This window comes from Bison bison, unplaced genomic scaffold (genome assembly GCF_000754665.1).
Source record: "Bison bison bison isolate TAMUID 2011002044 unplaced genomic scaffold, Bison_UMD1.0 scf7180017864146, whole genome shotgun sequence".
Classification (NCBI taxonomy): domain Eukaryota; kingdom Metazoa; phylum Chordata; class Mammalia; order Artiodactyla; family Bovidae; genus Bison; species Bison bison.
The window spans coordinates 4,307,740-4,328,925 of NW_011494718.1; the positions used below are offsets into that span (position 1 = coordinate 4,307,740).

General features: G+C 36.0%; 1 protein-coding gene across 1 annotated transcript in view; it reads left to right on the plus strand.

Moving 5' to 3' along the window:
• The first annotated feature begins 3,469 nt into the window (after positions 1 to 3,469).
• Positions 3,470 to 21,186, plus strand: part of FBXW7 (F-box and WD repeat domain containing 7, E3 ubiquitin protein ligase) — a 135,263-nt gene continuing 117,546 nt past the window's right edge. The window contains exon 1 of the mRNA XM_010840743.1: positions 3,470 to 5,833. The gene's annotated coding sequence lies outside the window, so the exon portion shown is untranslated. The remainder of the gene's footprint in view (positions 5,834 to 21,186) is intronic.

A 21,186-nucleotide genomic window follows, 5' to 3' on the forward strand; every position in this document is an offset into this window, starting at 1 on the left:
GTTGGATGGCATCACCAACTCGATGAACATGAGTTTGAGCAGACTCTGGGAGTTGGTGATGAACAGAAAGGCCTGGCGTACTGCAGTCCGTGGAGTCGCAAGGAGTCTCACAACTTTGAGTGACTGAACTGAACTATTATTATAAAACATACACTGGTTTTACTCTGTGTGCTCATTTATTATTAAGAAAATAATTTAGAAAATGGAAATGCATTGTTTGATAGAGTAATTTTAAATGGTAGCTTCTGTTAATGGTTGTTATTTATTAGTGTGATACAACTTATAAATATCTGTGCATTCAGTCTTTGTTCTTCCAAATTGATTTCTTCTGTAATCTATGGTTTTTTGTTTGTGTTAGTTTTGTTTTTGGAAGGAGGATGTATAAAGCAATTATCACTACTATATTTTTAACCATTGCCAAGTTGAAACTCAATGTTTAAGTTTAAAACAAAAGTTAGTGCTATTTAAATGTAGAATTACTAAATATTATAGTTCCCTCTTCTGTCTTTTCAGAGCTATTGCACCATGTTAAATGTTTCAAATTAATTTCAGCAGTGTTTAAAAATTACTGGAATTAGAATGTCTGCCACCTAAATCTCTCATATTTCTATTGAGTTTGGAATTTGGAATAGTCATTATCAAATATTATTTGTGGGAAATAGGAAAGATTGGGGGAGAAAGTAAATGACATAGCGAAGCAGCATACAGACTGTTTCAGGATATAGGGAAACTAAAAAGGTTCTGCAAGTCAGTGGTGTGAAAATAAGCAGGGGAGTTGCTCTCAAGTCAAAGAGATGTGTGAAACCTAGAACCACTTATCAAGAGTAGCTCTTTTTGGATTCTGTTTAGATCACATTACCTAAAATAGACATTTTGAGGCAGTCTTGGAAATTTGAGTATTGACTAATATTAGTTAATACCTTGGAAATTTAATTTGATATGTGATACGGTGATTTTATGATTATATAAGGCAGGGATAAAATTAAAGATATGTGTGTGTGGTGGGGAGAGTGACATGATATCTGGAATTTACCTGATAAAATAACAAATATAGCAATATTAATGATATCTTGAATAATATTCCTAAATCTTTCAAAGTATATTTCTGGTAGGAAAATGAGGCTTTTCTGACCATTTCATTCTTTTTTTTCCCCCCTTTTCTTATGGGTTACACCATTTCCTTTAGTAAATATGTGTAGTTGTTATGTGTCTTCTCCTGCTTAAATATGAGTTTAATGAGGGTAGCGGGGATTTTTATCTGTTTTGTGCATTGCATCTTCTTCATTACCTACCCCTACCTAGCATATGGCTGGTGCTTCGTATATAGTTGAATGACTGAATGAACAAACGGGAACTAAAGCTCTTGAATACTAGGGACATGGGGTTTGGCCAAAGACAGAACTAAAGAGAACTTTTGAAAGTTAATCTTATGGGACTTAAGAGGGGAAAATGTGGCCTAGTACATTAAAATTTAAGGTGATAAGCCATCTCTTCCGTGTTTGACTGTAAAGCCTTAATGTATCAAATATCCAACATCTTCTCAGCAATAAAAGTTGCTATAAAGTAATTGTTACCTTACTGTGTAACAGCAGTAAAATTGTTACCTTAGAATTAATTTCTGTAGTAAAGTAATTGCTATCTTACTGTAATTGTCTTTCATATAGTCTTTAAAGTTTCCCCTCCGTCAGTCATCGATTTATTATTACGTCTTGAGATGGACTGCTGTCCCTTGGTGTCTGCAGGATTTGTTTCAGACACCAAAGTTCACGATGCTGAGTCCCTCATGTAAATGATGTAATGCAGTCGGCCCTCTGTATCTGTGGGTTCCGCTTCTGTCCATGTGGAGGATTGGCTGTGTTTTATGTAAAGGTTATGTATTTCTTCTCAGGAAAAAAAAATTATTTAAAACTAGTAATTTTATATGGGCAAGATGAATTTTAGAAACTGTTCTTACGGTTTCTTTTTGTGTTAAAAATATATAATCGTACATTTCTCCTTTTTCTAATAACTGATTTTCTCCTTTTTTCTATGTATATGTGTTTCAAACTAGATTTTAATATCTTGTATGAGCATCATAATGATCAGTTATCTACTATGTTTAAAAATTTGTTTTAGTTTTTAACGTTACTATGACACACAGGTGATAATAATTGTACTCAATAATTAAGATGAATAATTCAAGTTGAGTATTAATTAAATAATTATTTAATTAATAATTAATTAAAGTATTAATTAAATAATTCAAGTTGAGTATTAAAAATGACAACAGTGAAAATTCAGAAACTTTTTATATTTGATATTCTAGAATGAGTGTTTTAAAAATGACTTGTTTTTAAAATTGATGAAGTCATTTTTATAACCCCAAACTATAAGCTTTGACTGAAGGAAAAATGTGAGCAAGGAGTCTCAACTTTTTTGGATTCAAAACCACATTGCACTCTTAGAAATTATTTAGGACCCCAAAGAGCTTTGATTTATTTGGGTTATATTTCTCAATATTTATCCTATTGGAAAGTAAAACTGAGAAGTTTTAAAAGTACTGTATTAGCTCTTTAAATTCACTTAAAAATAATTGGTAATTGTTAATTGGCATGTTCATGGAATTAATACATTTTGAGGGAATTATGTATATTTTCTCCAAGCAAAAAAAGTTAGTAAGAAAGATGACATTGTTTTACGTTTCTGCAAATACATCTGGCTTAATGAAAGACAGTTGAAGTCTCTTACCTGCTTCTGCATTCAGTCTATTAAAATATTACAAACCATGTAGTCTAAGGAAAACTTCCATCGTGTACTCATGACAGATTGAGAGTGAAGGAAACAAATAACATCTTAGTATTATGAAAATAATTTTGACAGACCATGTGAGAGTCTCTAAGACCACCCCTAAGTCCATATTCTGAGAACTGCTGGAATAATTTCTCACTGGGCTACTATACGGGGCAATACAGTCTTTTAAATGAAAGAAAAAATTTTTAAAAATATGATAGGATCAATTGAGTGTTTCTATTCCATATGTTTTACTTTAGGGGAGCTATTGAAGTTAGCTGGTACTTACTTATATATATATCAATATGTTTGGGCATTGAGGAAGTGTGAATGGCACCCCACTCCAGTACTCTTGCCTGGAAAATCCCATGGATGGAAGAGCCTGGAAGGCTGCAGTCCATGGGGTCGCTGAGGGTCGGACACGACTGAGCGACTTCACTTTCACTTTTCACTTTCATGCATTGGAGAAGGAAATGGCAACCCACTCCAGTGTTCTTGCCTGGAGAATCCCAGGGACGAGGGAGCCTGGAAGGCTGCAGTCCATGGGGTCGCTGAGGGTCGGACACGACTGAGCGACTTCACTTTCACTTTTCACTTTCATGCATTGGAGAAGGAAATGGCAACCCACTCCAGTGTTCTTGCCTGGAGAATCCCAGGGACGAGGGAGCCTGGTGGGCTGCCGTCTGTGGGGTTGCACAGAGTCGGACACGACTGAAGTGACTTAGCAGCAGCAGCAGCAGCCCTGACTTGCAGGGTTGTTTATAGATTTCATGTTATAGCTTACCATGTAGTAGAATGGTCACCTTATTTCTTAGAGAATTAGAAATTAATTCAGTGGTAATAGATGGTTAAAATTTTTAAAACAAGTTTTTGATATTCAGAGTTACTTGCAATTAAGGGGGAAAGCACAATTTTGAAATGCAATCAATTTATTAAAAAGTAGTCATGATGCTCAGTGTCATTAGTGAGCAAATATTAATGTTGTTTCTCTACCTCTTGGTAAATAGAACTATGGCCAAAGATAATTATTAACTTTTTTCCCCATAAATTGTGTTTCTTTTCTGACAGTTTGTAAAGCTTTCTCTTTGTTGGTTTGCCTTTTGCCTCCGTCATTATGCAACCTGAGAATCAATAGTGCATTAAATTAGCTGACCTGGAAAGAAAAATAATAGATAATGAAAATAGCGCTTATTGCTTACGTTCTCTTTTAGTTATAAATAGTGTAAGATCCAGAGGGTATTGATGGGGAATGAGGGAAATGGAGCACTGCACATCAGGTTATTTCACAAGTAGTAATCTATACTTTTGCATCTTTTGTTTCATGGTTTTGTTTAGAAACAACACTGATGCTGAGTAGTTAGTAAAATAACTTACTTTCATTAGCATCATTTGGTGGGGATTTTTATTCATGCTTATCTGTAATATTAGTCACAATGATTTATTTAAAGTCTTTGTTAATTATAAAGCTAATGAAAAACCTCGGTTTGTTATGGGCATGCTATATATTTGTTGATGATATAAATTGCATGAGGTTTTAACACTCAATACATTGTTCTTACATTAGAATATGTATTAATTTTTTTCATTGCCTCTCTAAGCTTCCCAATCTCACATGTTTGCTAGGAGGAGTGCATTAACAGCAGTAAGAGCTTTTTCCCCAGCGTGTCTGACATGCCTCTGAAAATGCGATAGAGCAGAGCTTTAGCTAGATTTTAGAAGTTCTTTTGTTAAATCATGTAAGAAACTTAAACTGATAGTACTTCACATTTTCCATGTAACATGCTCTTTCGATGAATAGCTGTGTGGCAGCAGCACGGGAAAAGCAGGGTTCTTGGCAATCCCAGCTCAATTGCATCTGCAGATGAGGATTTAAAATTCTGTGCAGCAGACAGTACCTCCAGCAGGCGAGTAAAAGGTTACTGCATTATTTGCTTGTTTGTTTTCATAGCCTTTATCTACAAAAGGTTTTGTAAAGATGCAGTGTGAAGTGCATGCCCGTTTTTAGACATTCTGGAAATTGATTTAAGTTTACATGAATTTCAAAAGGGCAGTGCAAGGTGAAGAGGTGATACTAGCTCTTTTTAGATTTAAACCAAAGAAGAAATTGAGCATGAGACATATGCAAATAAAGAACCTACAGAAAGTAGGAAGTTTTTTAATGCTTTTTTTTTACATTTAAAAAAATTTTAAATAATTTTACAATTTTTAAATACATTTTTAATACTAGATTTTTTTTTTAGTTCTTAGACTTCTTCCTCAAAAAGGATGCTGTTAACAAAGACTGATAATTGTGGGTCTATGAATGTTCATGAAGTTACATTTGTTTTGAAGTCTGATTGTTTGGGAAGAAACTATAAAGATTTTTTATTAATGTAACCCTTTCTTGTCCTAGAAATTATAATGTGGATTATAATAACATGGTGTGTATATATGTATATATCTTTATATATTATTGGCAAAAGATCCTAGAGGATGGCTAACATACTTAATAGTGTTTATGTTTTCAGGGTGGTTTGTGTTTTTTGAGTCTTTTTAATGAGATGCAGATAAACAGGTGGGAGAAGATTCAGTATCAAAGCAACCAGGTTTTTGGTGGCTTATCATCTATTATCAATACCTGTCTATAAAGTCACACACCCTTTCCTTCCTTCTCATTTTAACTCTTCTAACATTTATGATAGCAGGGGCCTCCTTGGATTCTCTTAGTTGTTCTATCATTATCGACACCACTGTCTTTGATATAGTATTTTATTGCTCCATAATTCTCAAGTTTAAGTGCAGTATTCAGAAGGAATTTTTTTACTTTGCCTATCAACCACATCCTGCCCTCTTCAAGCCATACTCAAAGATTATTATTAGCTACTGTCTAAATTTTGTTAAAAAAATAAATTTTGTTTAAAAAAGTTATTTCTATGTCTTTTTTATTTTAGATTGAATAACAAGATTGAAAACAATCCTATAAATTAATCTACAATATAGAAGTAAAATCAGCTGTTATTCTTACTTTGAGCTTTTGGCAGGCTTCCTGAATCGTAGAGTCAGAAAGGGTCAGCAGTTCTGATTGGTAAGTTAAAGAATCCGTCCAGTAATTTGCTCCCTGTTGTTTCTCAAAGCAATGCAGCAGCAGTTCTTTTCCAGGTATTGAGCGGTTCTTGAACCGAGTGTATGGGGACAAGCAGGGGTGGGGCTCATTCCTGTTGGTTGTTGAGACAGTGGGCATTTACAGAGGGAACAGGTTGGATAGGCTGAGCCGGAGGAGTAGGCAAACAGATCTAAACTGATGGAAGACAGAAAGAGTGGTTAGTATAATTTGGGGGTATTTTATCTTGAGTTTGCTCCTTTATTAAGTACTTGGGCTTTAATATAAAACAGTTTGAAATATTAAAGCACCTTACCTTCTTTCTAAGGAGTAGCCGGAAGACTTCTGTTTTTAATTTTGAGTTCTTCTTGACAATGAGTTTGTGGCTGGTATCTTCTGTAGGGAAGCTATTGTTTTATTCTTTTTTAACAGTGTTTCTTTCAGCCAGAGGGCTGCAGAATGAGGCAGTTAGCCAGTTTTGAGCATACATGGGACATTACTAGTTCTGATTTTTTAAGTTAAATTCTTGTCTGATGAACAAGTCAATGTGTGGCTGTGGCTGCAGCGTTGTTTCTTCCTTAATGAAGAGGTTGAGCCGTTCGACCTGCTGCTCCGATCTGTTCTCTGGTAGCCATACATCAGACCAGTTGCAGAGATTATCCACCGAATGTCCTAGACAACCAAAGGTAACTACATAGATTTATTTCAAATAAAAATATGCAATTAAAATGGATGCCTTATAACTAGGACCAAATAATTAAAAATAAAAGATCAATTAAAGATGTTCTTAGCAGTTTTCTTGACCTTGCAGTAGCTATCCAATATCATTTTGTCATCGTCAGATTGTGTAGCAATGGAAATGCACTGCAGTAATTGATTTTGTAATAGGATCAGGTGATTTACTAGCTGCACTGACAACCACTTGCTTGCTCGCTCTGAGCAGTGGAGCACTCTAATGGATGTTGTGATTGCAGCCCGGAGTTGCTGTGAGACTGCTGGCCACTTAAAGCAGCAGCATGTCTTTTTAAAATGAATAGTGAGTTTTTCTTTTTTGTTTCCTTTGCTTTAAGTTTTGGGTGACCTCAGTAAATTTTATACTTAGTTTGAGTGCCCCCATGAAATTTTAGAGATTAGGTGTTATTTCATCCATCAATTCATCAAAAGTAGCCTTGAATATAATGAAATATAATCTCTGCTCCCTACTCCTAGTTGAGTGTCAACATATGTTTCAACATACTTTGTATTGATCAGGAGAACACATCTCAAAATATAACAATTTATGTTAACCTGTGTCATCTAAGTGAAACAGAATATTCTTCATATTTGTAAATTTCATCAGTTTTAAACTCTAGCTATAATTATGATAATGGCATTGTGGTAATTCTTGTACTCCTGCTTTGTTAGAATTGTCTATTCTTTTCTGGTCTTTTGCTTTCTTAGTGTTCTCATAGATGTAACACCATTTAGAAAATCTGAGTTGGACCAATTCTAAGGAATGTTGATGGAAACATAATAGCTATTTTAAAGTAGTGTTTAAGGATAGAAGTATTTAAAAACCTGTTATCCACAATTATGAATTTTTAGTGATTATAGTTTAATAATCTTTATTTTCATCTTTTATGCATTTTAAACAATTGATTATAAATATAGAAGTATAAGACTAAAGCTTAAAATAGAACTAGTGTTCTGTAAAAGACTTTTAGAAACTGGTGCCTAAGATTTTGACGACTTTAGAATTCTGCTTAGGGCTTTACATGAGGAAAGAAAATTATCTCCCCTCTCTACATTCCTCAATAACTCCTCTACCTGTCTAACTATCTGACATACTAAGTGTTTTGTACAGAACTTGATATATAAAAGTGCTGAATTCTCTTTTCTTCCCTAATTTACATTATTTAACCATGTTTTTGTTCTTGCCATGATAGAGATGCTATTTCTTTCAGCCACATCTAAAACATTTACATTAATTAATCAATGTTAGTAATTTGCTATAGAAGAAATTGAGCATAAAATTGCCATTGTATATTACAGTCAAACCTCCCTGGGAAGGCAGCTTTTCTTTGTAATGTACTTAAATATTTGCCCTTGAAAGATGAAAATATTTCCAGTATCATTCTGTACTTTATCCTAAATCCAGATACTTAAAAGTTTAATTATGGAAGATGGTAATATAATTTAAACACTAGAGTTTATAATCTTTTATTATTCAATGGTAACAAGTTTATTGCCCCCTGCCTCCCAAAAACCTCTATGAACACTGATAACATGAAGATAAGTATGTGAATATCATATGAGATTTCGTCAAAGATATGTTGAAATTTCATGTATATTGAAATGTTGAATGGTGGATTACCAACAAATCAATCATTGATGTAAGTTTCACTGAAGCGGTGTACATTAAAGCTTTTTTTTTGCAATGGGGTGAGCAAATAGGAGGAAAGGCAGTGAATACTCAAAGTGTTGACTACTTTTTTAGAAGATTGGTTATAAAAGATAGGAGGTAAGCGTGCTTTGTAATTCAACAGTATTTCATGTAAAATAAATAGGTAATTCAGTTGGTGAAGTTCTAACCCTAGTGGAACTACCTTTTATTAGAGCTCTAGATCAAGCATTAAAAGACTTGGATTTAGTCAGGCTCCTGTCACTGATCTACTCGATGACCTTAATCAGTTTATACTCGAACATTTTTAAGGTTCCTTAAGCATGCTTCTAAAATGTCCACTAAAAAGAAATCAATTTCTCATTCCAGTGTGAGGTATTATAATACTTGACCTGGAAGCAAGTTGAAGTTAGGAGGAAGGATGAAATTTCTTAATCAGGTTTTAGGTGATATTGATGTTTTTCATGTTTTTTTGATGGGGGGAGGCATGAGGAGAGGTACTTGCTTTTCTAAGAACACTTTTTATCTTCTTGAAATTCAATATTCTAGATAATTACCCTCATTTTTAAAAAAACAAATTTGGGATTCATTTCTAGAGCGGCCAGTTTTTCTTATCCTCTCAAAAGTAATGTTGTTAAAGAGTTTATTTCAGTACCTAGCATATTTTTTATTCATCATTTTTATTTTAAAGGTAGCCTTTATGTTGCTATTTCTTTTTCCATGTATGGCCTATCATATAAGTTGAACACAGTCCTCTTTGTTGCCTGGGCAAAGTGATTTGTGGGTTGATTGAATTAGGTACATTTGAAGTGGTGATCATATCATAATAATTATGACAAACATTTATGGAACCTTTAACTTGGAACAGATGCTATGCTAAGCAGTCTTATGTTAATTATGTCATTATGAGATAGATATTTTTATTGTCATTTTTAAAGATGAGGAAACTGAGACTCAGAGGTTATGTAACTTAAATCATACAGCTAGAAAATAGCAGAATCAATGTTTAAACTTATACCTACATATTTTTGTTTTTGGTGATAATTAAAATACCATACTTTGATATGTTTTCAAAGTATTTGCACTTTGAGTTAAACAGTGACTGCAGAGATTAAGCCAAGTTTTTGTCTAAAGACATTATATGATTACTTAATATTTGTGTCTTGAATAAGAAGAAAGTGATGTATATTACCCTCTTATTCAGTTATTTAGAATATACTTTTCATTGTTGCAGTAATTATTCATTTAAAGCATTTGTGGTCAGTTTGCAGTAATGTTTCTCAGAGTGTGCTTCAGAGATCAGTTGCATCTGTGTCATTCAGGATGGTAGTTAAAAGCACAAATACACATCAGACCCACTGACAGAATCACTAAAATGGGGTCTAGGGATTTTCATTTTTAAACAGTCTGCTCAGGTGATTTGTATGTATACCAAGTCTTGAGAACATTGGAAATGTGCTCCGATTTTACTCTGCCTCTGTGTATTGCCTGTCAGCTTTCCTTTCTCTAAAAGTTGGTTTGCAAACAATAGGTTTCTCAGAGTGTTAAAAACAGTTTTGAGATGGGATGAGCAATCTCATACACTAATGGTGAAATATAAATTGGTAATGTAAATTTTCTGTTGGTAGGCTTTTTAGGAACTTGTTAAATTGTTCATGAACTTGATTCTTTAGTAAGCCTGCTTCTGGGAATTTATTTTAAGGAAGTAAGTCAGAGACTTATTTAGGCACAAGATTTAGGCACAAGGATATTCATAGTGGCATCATTTGTAATGGTGAAAAACTGGAAATAATTGAATTTCAAATATCAGGGAAATGGTTAAAAGTATTTGTTACGTCTATTTGTTTGGGCTACTTTCCAGCCTTAAAATGTCATATTTGGGAAGAATATTGAAGATGTAAAAAATAATCATGATTTAATATAAAGTCTCAAAAAAAGAATATAAAATTGTATTTATATGTCCATACATATATAGTTCATATGATATTAAGTTGAACTGTGTGAAACTGCCATTTTTGTAGATCTGTTGGTTTAATGTCAGCATTTTCATGGAGTTTAACCTACCATGACATCAGTTTTGAAAATACGTATTTGTTACATATTGTAGTGAGGGAGACTGGAAGCAAATGCAACAAATTTATAAAGTGATTATCTCTGGATGATGAGACTATAGATAATTTTAAATATTTCTTTACATGCCTCGATTTTTAAAATTTTTACTAGGTCTTGACCTTTATATAAAGTAAGGCAAAACACGTTTTGTCTTTATTGGTAACAAGTCTAATAAAATTAGTTAGTCTTCACCTTTGAAATGTAGGTCCACAAGGGCATTCAGTTCTATTTAAGACAAATTAAAAATTCTGATCCAAGATGTAGCCTTCTTTATCAGTCCTCTCTACCTAACCCCCTTTTTCTTCAGAAAAAGTAAACATGGGGAAAATATTTTCATGGTTTATCTATCTGTAGCTTGGCCAGATAGTTTAACGTTGTAGAATTCCTGGCAGTTCTTGAAGTCATTAACTGGCCTCTGCCTGTCCTCTACTACAGCTTTTTCTCCTTTGGGTCATCATATATTGCTGTTGCTAAGGCTCTCTCTGTGCGAATGCCTGTCCCTAATGGCTTTAAAACATTACTGTGCTGGAGAAAATTCTTTCTGGACCAGTGTGACTTTCACATTATACTGACCTCATCCCTTAATGATAAATGAATGAACTAATTCTCAACTACAAAAACATGTTTTGTAGAAAAATAGACAGTAGTCTCTAGTTGTTTCATTGCTTTGTCATCAATCATGTATTGGACTGTATTTGTGTACATTCAAGTTTGTATTTGTATATTACCGTGTACAGTAAAGGAAAGGGGCTTTGGAGTTAGGCTAACTTGTTAAATTAAGTCAAGTTTGAGTGACTGAGTTTTGATTATGTGAGGATATTACTGATTAATCTGATAGGATATTTTTGAAGATTGAGAGAATTCACATAAAACATCTAGCACGGTGACTGGCATAAAGCAATAACAAATATTATGTCCTTTTCTAATGAGGCAACATGAGGCTGCAAAGACTTTTCTGAGGTTACTTACCTCTGTAGCATAAGTCAGATTCATCGACTACTGTAATTCCAATTCTTCATTCCTATCCTGACTCTCATAATTCCTCTACAAGCATATATACATACTTGTGAGTGCACTCATACATAAAGATTCTCCTACTGATTCAAGGTTTATTCTTCCCTTAATTGATTAATATCTCATTAGTTTCAATCTTTCCTAGTTAGATATTGATGCCAATAATGGTAAAAGATTGGTAGGGAAGGTCTTTACTTGATGTAAGTTCATATTCTAATTAGACTGGTGATGCTTTCATGTGAAAGATGCTGTGCTTAAGCCTCTGTGTCAGCAGTTTTACTCATGCCTGTTTGCACTTTTCCAGTAGAATGTAAACTGTTTCCCTAGCTACACGGTGAGAGGCATTGGGTACTTTTTAAAAGTAAGGCATTGCTTACTTTTTAAAAAAACATGGAATCTTCCCCCAGTCAAAACAAAATACACCAGATTGCTTGTTTTATGCTACTGCATTATGTTAACATATGAGTTTTCCTTTGGAGTAATTTAAAAGTGAATATGAAGTTAATTTGATTAATATGAAAATAACCCCTCTTTTGTTCCCTTTCTATTTATTTTTCAGTAAAATTTCTATTCTTTAATATGGTCATTACTTTACTCTTCCATTTATAGATAAAAATATAGTTGCAAAGATTATTTTCTTTTCCCAAGCTTGCTGCCTTTTAGTGTAAAAAAGAAAGAGTATCTTCAATATTTCTGTAACTGAGAAACTTTACCTGAAGTTGCTTACCTCACAGTACCATTTGCAGTGATGTTAGAGAATATACATGCTGTATATTTTATGGAATATGTGCTATATGAGTTTGTAGTGGCCATTATTACGTTTTTTTATGTTTTGAAATTTTAAGAATCAGAACTCATAGGATTTGACCTGAGAGTAAAAAGTATCTGGCTTTCATTACTTTTTAAAATTGTTATTTATAATAAAATTATAATTCTATATATAAATTTGCATGAAGTAAGTAAGTAATTTTGAGGTCATGGTACATATTTTTGCTTAGAACCAATTTATATATTTGATCAAATCTAAGAAGCTTGAGGTTCACAATTACTTTAGCTATTAGAGAAGAAAAAATGCTACCATTTAAACTACGACATGCTATCAATTTCAGAGAAACTAAGATATGAAAAAAATGTGACATTTTGAATCTATGAAATGTTCAGGTGTGTGTGTTTTGAGATTTTAGGGCTCTTTTTTGGTGAGGAGCAAATTTTATGTTGGTGGTTGTTGAGACCCTATGCAATTCTCTATATATGTATAACTTCATCAATTCTTTGTGTTGATTTGTTTGCTTCCTTTGGTATTTATTGAATGCTTTTCATGTGCAGACCTGTGTCACTTTTCAAGTCGCATAAAATTTGTTCCTCTTTGGAGTTTCTATTATATACAAAGTACCTGCCTGCTCAGTCATGTCTAACTTCCAGAGCATTAAAAAAAATTAAGTAATTAAAGGGACTTCCCTGGTGACTGAGATAGTAAAGACTCTGCCTGCAGTGCAGGAGATGGGCATATCTTTCATGCAAAGATGGGCACAATAAAGGACAGAAATGGTATGGACCTAACAGAAGCAGAAGATATTAAGAAGAGGTGGCAACAATACACAGAAGAACTGTACAAAAAAGCTCTTCACAACCCAGATAATTATGATGGTGTGATCACTCACCTAGACCCAGACATCCTGGAATGTGAAGTCAAGTGGGCCTTAGGAATCATCACTACGAACAAAGCTAGTGGAGGTAATGAAATTCCAGTTGAGCTCTTTCAAATCCTAAAAGATGATGCTGTGAAAGTGCTGCACTCTGTATGTCAGCAAATTTGGAAAACTCAGCAGTGGCCACAGGACTGGAAAAGGTCAGTTTTCATTCTAATTCCAAAGAAAGGCAATGCCAAAGAACGTTCAAACTACCGAACATTTGCACTCATCTCACATGTTAGCAAAGTAATGCTCAAAATTCTCCAAACCAGGCTTCAACAATACATGAACCGTGAACTTTCAGATTTTCAAACTGGATTTAGAAAAGGCAGAGGAACCAGAGATCAAATTGTCAACATCTGTTGGATCATCGAAAAAGCGAGACCGTTCCAGAAAAATAGCTACTTCTGCTTTATTGACTGTGCCAAAGCCTTTGACTGTGTGGATCACGACAAACTGTGGAAAATTCTTAAGAGAGATGGGAATACCAGACCACCTGACCTGCCTCTTGAGAAATCTGCAGATCAGGAAGCAACAGTTAGAACTGGACATGGAACAACAGACTGGTTCCAATCAGGAAAGGAGTACATCAATGCTGTATATTGTCACCCTGTTTATTTAACTTATATGCAGAGTACATCATGAGAAACACTGGGCTGGATGAAGCACAAGCTGGAATCAAGATTGCTGGGAGAATTATTAATAACCTCAGATATACAGATGACACCACCCTTATTAGTTCAGTTGTATCGCTCAGTCATGTCTGACTCTTTGTGACCCCGTGAACTGCAGCACTCCAGGCTTCCCTTTCCATCACCAACTCCCAGAGTTTACCCAAACTCAAGTCGGTGATGCCATCCAACCATCTCATCCTCTGTCGTCCCCTTCTCCTCACAACTTCAATCTTTCCCAGCATCAGGGTCTTTTCAAATGAGTCAGCTCTTCACATCAGGTGGCCATAGTATTGGAGTTTCAGCTTCAGCATCAGTCCTTCCAATGAACACCCAGGACTGATCTCCTTTAGGATGGACTGGTTGGATCTCTTTGCAGTCCAAGGGACTCTCAAGAGTCTTCTACAACACTACAGTTCAAAAGCATCAATTCTTCAGCACTCAGCTTTCTTTATGGTCCAGCTTTTACATCCATACACGACCACTGGAAAAACCATAGCCTTGACTAGACCTTTGTCGACAAAGTAATGTCTCTGCTTTTTAATATGTTGTCTAGGTTGGCCATAACTTTCCGTCCAAGGAGCAAGAGTTTTTTAATTTCATGGCTGCAGTCACCATCTGCAGTGATTTTGGAGTCCTAATAAATAAAGTCAGCCACTATTTCGACTGTTTCCCCATCTACTTGCCATGAAGTGATGGGATCAGATGCCATGATCTTAGTTTTCTGAATGTTGAGCTTTAAGCCAACATTTTCACTCTCCTCTTTCACTTTCATCAAGAGGTTCTTTAGTACTTCTTCACTTTCTGCCATAAGGGTGGTGTCATCTGCATATCTGAGGTAATTGATAATTCTCCTGGCAATCTTGATTCCAGCTTGTGCTTCTTCCAGCCTAGCATTTCTCATGATGTACTCTGCATACAAGTTAAATAAGCAAGATGACAATATACAGCCTTGACGTACTCCTTTTCCTATTTGGAACCAGTCTGTTGTTCCATGTCCAGTTCTAACTGTTGCTTCCTGACCTGCATACAGGTTTCTCAAGAGGCAGGTCAGGTGGTCTGGTATTCCCATCTCTTTCAGAATTTTCCACAGTTTGTTGTGATCCACATAGTCAAAGGCTTTGGCATAGTCATAAAGCAGAAATAGATGTTTTTCTGGCACTCTCTTGCCTTTTCAATGATCCAGCAAATGTTGGCTATTTGATATCCGGTTCCTCTGTCTTTTCTAAAACCAGCTTGAAAATCTAGAAGTTCATGGTTCGTGTATTGCTGAAGCCTGGCTTGGAGAATTTTGAGCATTACTTTACTAGTGTGTGAGATGAGTGCAATTGTGCGGTAGTTTGAGCTTTCTTTGGCATTGCCCTTCTTTGGGATTGGAATGAAAACTGACCTTTTCCAGTCCTGTGGCCACTGCTGAGTTTTCCAAATTTGCTGACATACAGAGTGCAGCACTTTCACAGCATCATCTTTTAGGATTTGAAAGAGCTCAACTGGAATTCCATCACCTCCACTAGCTTTGTTCGTAGTGATGCTTTCTAAGGCCCACTTGGCTTCACATTCCAGAATGTCTGGGTCTAGGTGAGTGATCACAGTGTTGTGATTATCTGGGTCATAAAGATCTTTTTTGTACAGTTCTTCTGTGTATTCTTGCCACCTCTTCTTAATATCTTCTCCTGTTAGGTCCATACCATTTCTGTCCTTTATTGAGCTCATCTTTGCATGAAGTGTTCTCTTGGTATATCTAATTTTCTTGAAGATATCTCTAGTCTTTCCCACTCTGTTGTTTTCCTCTATTTCTTTGTAGTGATCACTGAGGAAGGCTTTGTTATCTCTCCTTGCTATTCTTTGGAACTCTGCATTCAAATGGGTATATCTTTCCATTTCTCCTTTGCTTTTCGCTTCACTTCTTTTCAGCTATTTGTAAGGCCTCCCCAGACAGCCATTTTGCTTTTTTGCATTTCTTTTTCTTGGGGATGGTCTTGCTCCCTGTCTCCTGTACAATGTCATGAACCTCCATCCATAGTTCATCAGACACTCTGTCAATCAGATCTAGTCCTTTGAATCTATTTCTCACTTCCACTGTATAGTCATAAGGGATTTGATTTAGGTCATACCTGAATGGTCTAGTGGTTTCCCCCAGTTTCTTCAATTTAAGTCTGAATAGGCAATAAGGAGTTCATGATCTGAGCCACAGTCAGCTCCCGGTCTTGTTTTTGCTGACTGTATAGAGCTTCTCTATCTTTGACTGCAAAGAATGTAATAAGTCTGATTTCTGTATTGACCATCTGATGATGTTCATATGTAGAGTTTTCTCTTGTGTTGTTGGAAGAGGGTGTTGCTCTGACCAGTGTGTTCTCTTGGCAAAACTCTATTAGTCTTTGCCCTGCTTCATTCTGTACTCCAAGGCCAAATGTGCCTGTTACTCCAGGTGTTTCTTGACTTCCTACTTTTGCATTCCAGTCCCCTATAATGAAAAGGACATCTTTTTTGGGTGTTAGTTCTAGAAGGTCTTGTAGGTCTTCATAGAACCATTCAACTTCAGCTTCTTCACCGTTACTGGTTGGGGCATAGACTTGGATTACTGTGATATTGAATGGTTTGTCTTGGAAATGAACAGAGATCATTCTGTCATTTTTGAGATTGCATCCAAGTACTGCATTTTGGACTCTTGTTGACTATGATGGGTACCTAATTTCTTCTAAGTGATTCCTGCCCATAGTGGTAGATATAATGGTCATCTGAGTTAAATTCACCCATTCCAGTCCATCTTAGTTCACTGATTCCTAGAATGTCGACGTTCAGTCTTGCCATCTCTTGTTTGACTACCTCCAATTTGCCTTGATTCATGGACCTGACATTCCAGGTTCCTATGCATCATTGCTCTTTACAGCATCGGACCGTGCTTCTATCACCAGTCACATCCACAACTGGATGTTCTTTTTGCTTTTGTTCCCTCCTGTCATTCTTTCTGGAGCTATTTCTCCACTGATTTCCAGTAGCATATTGGGCACCTACTGACCTGGGGAGTTCATCTTTCAGTGTCCTATTTTTTGCCTTTTCATACTGTTCATGGGGTTCTCAAGGCAAGAATACTGAAGTGGTTTGCCATTGCCTACTTCAGTGGACCACATTCTGTCAGACCTCTCCACCATGATCCCTCTGTCTTGGGTGGCTCCACATGGCATGGCTTAGTTTCATTGAGTTAGACAAACTGTGGTCTGTGTGATTAGGTTGGCTAGTTATACCACCTTTATGGCAGAAAGCAAAGAAGAACTAAAGAGGCTATTGATGAAAGTGAAAAAGGAAAGTGAAATGTTGGCTTAAAACTCAACATTCAGAACACTACGATCATGTCATCCAGTCCCATCACTTCATGGCAAAAAGATGGGGCAACAATGGAAACAGTGACAGACTTCATTTTTGAGGGCTCCAAAATCACTGCAGATGGTGATTGCAGCCATGAAATGAAAAGACGCTTGCTCATTGGAAGGAAAGTTATGACCAACCTAGACAGCATATTAATAAGCAGAGATGTTACTTTGCCAACAAAGGTCCATCTAGTCAAAGATATGGTTTTTCCAGTAATCGTGTATGGATGTGAGAGCTGGACTATAAAGAAAGCTGAGCACAGAAGAATTGATGCTTTTGAACTGTGGTGTCGGAGAAGACTCTTGAGAGTCTCTTGGGTTGCAAGGAGATCTAACCAGTCCATCCTAAAGGAAATCAGTCCTGAGTATTCACTGGAAGGACTGATGCTGAAGCTGAAACTCCAGTTCTTTGCTCAGCTGATGGGAAGAACTGACTCATTCGAAAAGATCCTGATCCTCGGAAAGGTTGAAGGCGAGAGGAGAGGGGGATGACAGAAGATGAGATAGATGGATGGCATCACCGACTGGATGGACATGAGTTTGATTAAACTCTGGAGTTGGTGATGGACCGGGAGGCCTGGCATGCTGCGGTCCATTTGGTTGCAGAGTCAAACATGACTGAGCGAGTAGACTGAACTGAATGCAGGAGATCTTGGTTCAGTCCCTGCATCGGGAAGATCCTCTAGAGAAGAGAATGGCTAACCACTTTAGTATTCTTGCCTGGAGAATTCTGTGGACAGAGAAGTTTGGTGGGCTACAGTCCGTGGATTTGCAAAGAGCCGGCAGGACTGAGAGACGAACACTTTCACCTTCATACAGTAATACATACTTATATCGACAGCTAGATTCAGGCTCTCTGAGGGCTAGAGTGCTTCTTTACGTGTCACATCTGCTTCATTTCCTATCAGGTACTTTGTAATGTATTGTAATTTCTTGATTAATTCAAGCTAATTTGGAATGGCAGGAAAAAACGAGTAGCACATCCACCTCAAAAGAGTATCTATATGATTATGGTTTAATGTAATCAGGAGTTTTGAATTTTAGAGGAATATGATCAAAGTTTGTAACTCTAAAATGAGATATCAAAGGTTTCTTCAAATTACTATCTGAAATTTAGGTGACTTTTCTAGATTTTTTGAGAGTAGAAGAAATCCAGAAAAGCCCAACAGTCTGGCAGCTGTAGCTTGTTACCCAGCTACATAAGTGAATTACTATTTTGAATACTGCTTGTGTAATGGTGAAATGAAGAGGTATCTAGGAGTAAATTAACTGGCTTCAAGCTATGTGCTGCATCCCCAAATTTGTTAAATTTGCCAAATTTGGCAGCTGTTATACTGCTACAGGAGCAATGAGTGGATATTGTACTAAGTAGTTTCTTTTAGAATTATTAAGATATGCGTCAGGCATTTTAGGGCTTTCCTCATAGTTCAGTCTGCCTGCAGTGCAGGAGACCCAGGTTCGATTCCTGGGTCAGGAAGATCCTCTGGAGAAGGAAATGGCAACCCAGTCCAATATTCTTGCTTGGAGAATACCATGGACAGAGGAGTGTGGCAGGCTACAGTCCATGGGGTCACAAGAGTTGGACACAACTTAGCAACTAAATCACAGGCATTTTAACACGCTTTGTCAAATTTTCTGTCTTTTTATTTTCAAATGTTTACTGTAAGAGTTTGGAATGAAAATTGTTGAAAATAATTCAGATGACACTGGACCATTGCTGATGAATTTTATTAAATAAACAAATCTTATCTATAATCTTCTAGTTTTTAAGCTGTTCTTTTTATTGTAAAATAAATTATAGATACAGGTAACTATATAAAATAAATATATACTTTAGTGTATTAAGATGGAGAAGGCAATGGCACCCCACTCCAGTACTCTTGCCTGGAAAATCCCATGGACAGAGGAGCCTGGTAGGCTCCAGTCCATGGGGTCGCCAAGAGTTGGGCACGACTGAGCAACTTCACTTTCACTTTTCACTTTCATCCATTGGAGAAGGAAATGGCAACCCACTCCAGTGTTCTTGCCTGGAGAATCCCAGGGACAGAGGAGCCTGGTGGGCTGCCGTCTGTGGGGTCGCACAGAGTCGGACACGACTGAAGCGACTTAGCAGCAGCAGCAGCAGTGCATTAAGATGATATATACTTTTTTGTTGAAGTATATTTGATTTATAGTTTTAGTTTTAGGTCTGCAACATAGTGATTCAATATTTTTATACAGTATACTCCACTTAAAATTATTATAAAATAACGTATTTGTCTGTGCTATACAATATTTCATTGTTCATGTATTTAATAGTTAGTGGCTTGTATCTCTTAATCTGCCATCCCTGTCTTGCTTCTTTCCCCTTTAGTTTGTTCTCTTCATCCGTGAGTCTGTTTCTGTTCTGTTATATTCATTCATTTGTTTTATTTTTTAGATTCCATGTATATCCAGTGTTTGTCTTATTTCACTAAGTGTTAAATAGGCCCATCTATGATGTTGCAAGTGGCAGAATTTCTTTTTTATGGCTGAGTAATGTTCCGTATCTTCTTTATACATTCATCTGTTGATAAACCCTTAGCTTGCTTCCATATCTTTGCAATTATAAATAATGCTGGTGCATATATCTTTTCAAATTAGTCTGTTTTTTTTTTTTTTTTTTCCTTTTTGATATATACCCAGGTCTAGAATTGCTGGGTCATGTGGTACTGCTGTGTTTAGTTTTTCGAGGACCCTGCATACTGTTTTCCATAGTTGACTGCACCAGTTTACATTCTCACTAGCAGTGTGCTAGGGTTCCCTTTTTCCCGCATCCTTGCCAGTGTTTTACTATTTGTAGAATTTTGGTGATGGCCATTCTAACAGATGTGAGGTGTTAACTCATTGTAGTTTTGATTTGCATTTGTCTGATTTTTTTTTTTTTTGGTAAGAAAACATTTCTGAAGCCTTTATTTACAAAAGCTTTAAAAACAAATAATCCCTCTGTTTTGCAAATGTTTTGTTTAAAAAGGACTACCCAGTTACAGCATTGAAATATCATGAATAAAGAATGTCCAAGGGAAACAAACCAATGTGGCTAACATTTGGAGATTTGCTAATATTCACGATTAAAGTGCAGATGACACACATCATAACTTGTAGTCTGTCATTTCAGGGCAGTTAATGATTACCAAAATGCCTTCCTACACGTGCTGTGGTCTAGGCATATATTCTGCATGGCTAAATATTTCACAGTCTCTTTTGTCAGTATATATAAAATAGATTGCAAAGATACACAAAAAATAAATAAGCATTACACTCCTCAGGTAGTTTTATTAGTTATACTGTATATTGCTAATAAATATATATTTTTTGTATTATGTTGTTTAGCACCAAATTTCTCCATTATTTATCTTTGTAGCAATTATGAAAGCTCAATTTTTTTGTCTTCTAATTTAATTTGGTACAAAATATACATAAGGACTTGGCACTCTTTGGATTTGAATGAAATTGATTTGTGGAATCAAGAAATCAAGAGCATCATAAGTATGGCTATAAAATATTTTAAAATAAGGGTAAACAGTGACGAAATAAAAAGAGGCAGATAAGGGAAATGTGCTATCATAAAATAACTGTAGCTTCAACATCTTGGTAACCAGTTTCCTGGCAGACATTAAACATCCAATCACAAAGGATTTTTCCTGAAGGGTGTAAAGCTGGTTGAGCATTAGTGATGTTGAGCATCTTTTTGTATGCATGTTGCTGCTGCTAAGTCACTTTAGTCGTGTCCGACTCTGTGCGCAATACACGGAAGTTTGTCAACTATCCCAGAAGCACCTCCATGTGCCCTGACTCAGTCATAGCTCCATCCTTTCTTTTAAGTAACTCTTTACCTCTGAGTTGATCTTCCCTTGTGGCTCAGCTGGTAAAGAATCCACCTGCAGTGCGGGAGACCCAGGTTGGGAAGATCCCCTGGAGAAGGGAAAGGCACTGGGTGATATGTCCAAGTTTACATAGCTTAATAGTGCTGGAAGTAAAATCTGTATTGTCATCTACTGCTCAACATGGGCTCTTAACCACTGGGTTTATGACCTCAGTTTTATGCAGCTATTTTCACTGTCGATTTGGCTTTGACCAAATG